Source organism: Ceratina calcarata, unplaced genomic scaffold (assembly GCF_001652005.2).
Source record: "Ceratina calcarata isolate Rehan_Ccalc_2016 unplaced genomic scaffold, ASM165200v1 scaffold299.2, whole genome shotgun sequence".
Classification (NCBI taxonomy): domain Eukaryota; kingdom Metazoa; phylum Arthropoda; class Insecta; order Hymenoptera; family Apidae; genus Ceratina; species Ceratina calcarata.
This window is the reverse complement of record NW_017152359.1, coordinates 72,325-73,207: the sequence shown is the minus strand read 5'-3', so window position 1 is coordinate 73,207 and position 883 is coordinate 72,325. Positions and strand designations below refer to the sequence as shown.

At 38.1% G+C, this 883-nt stretch overlaps 2 protein-coding genes across 7 annotated transcripts in view; one reads left to right on the top strand and one right to left on the bottom strand.

The window, feature by feature from the left end:
* LOC113464216 (putative methylmalonate-semialdehyde dehydrogenase [acylating], mitochondrial) overlaps nt 1-883 on the top strand; it is a 102,050-nt gene that overhangs the window by 35,907 nt on the left and 65,260 nt on the right. The gene's annotated exons all lie outside the window — the stretch shown is intronic.
* LOC108624155 (echinoderm microtubule-associated protein-like 2) overlaps nt 1-883 on the bottom strand; it is a 14,860-nt gene that overhangs the window by 9,469 nt on the left and 4,508 nt on the right. For 2 of the 6 annotated variants that reach the window (XM_018023249.2, XM_018023252.2), the window contains exon 1: nt 54-543. The exons of the other annotated variants lie outside the window; for them this stretch is intronic. The gene's annotated coding sequence lies outside the window, so the exon portion shown is untranslated. Of the gene's footprint in view, nt 1-53; nt 544-883 lie in introns of those variants that run through there. 6 annotated transcript variants of the gene reach the window in all.

Below are 883 nucleotides of genomic sequence, written 5' to 3'. Positions count from 1 at the left end.
TATTATTGTTATTGTTATTATTATTTGAATTGATGCGAGTATTGAATTTTTACCCAAACTATTTATAGTACTCCATTTCTATGAACTCTGGAGCAGATGCTCGCACAATAGGAGCGAACCATTGTTCCTAATTCATTGAGCAGCACGCAAGTGAACCGCGTCGCACGAACGTTGAACGAAATATCCGATGAAAATTGTACACTGGCAGCGAGTTAAAAACGGTCTCGGCCGTTAGAGAAAAACAACACGTGTTTTCTGTACGATCGACTCGACGTTACTGTCAGCAAAACACACAGCTGCTCCCACATCTTTGGCACGGCGGCGTGGCGCGGCGCAGAGCGATCAATACGTGCTGGATACTCCGGATCATCCAGATGACTCCGATTACGATTACGCTACCGCCACGCGAACCATTCACTCCAGTTACGATAAGCGTTACTCAACGTGTGTACACACGCGTTCATAAATAATCAGACGCCAGTTTCATACGCGATAAAATGTCTTCATTTGTTATCAGATTAGAATCCCTCATGATCTATTGTTTAAAAAAAAAAAATTATACACTTCGTTTTTTATTTTCATGTTTGTCGATCAAACAGGATTTATTTTTTTCGTATACAGTGAAGTCCATAAATATTCGTACACATTTTATGTATACATACTTTTTGTAGATCCGTGGATGTTATGTGCATGTGCAAAGTTTTGTTAAAATCGACGATTAGGAATTAATTCTTAACGCTCAGACTTTTAATTGTGAATATCGACCGGCAACTCCAACTTATTCTTATCATACTTCGATCATACTTGCAAGTTTTTAAGTGTCACATTTTAAATGCTTCAATGACGTGTAAATAAAAGTCATTCAATACAATCTTTATTCATC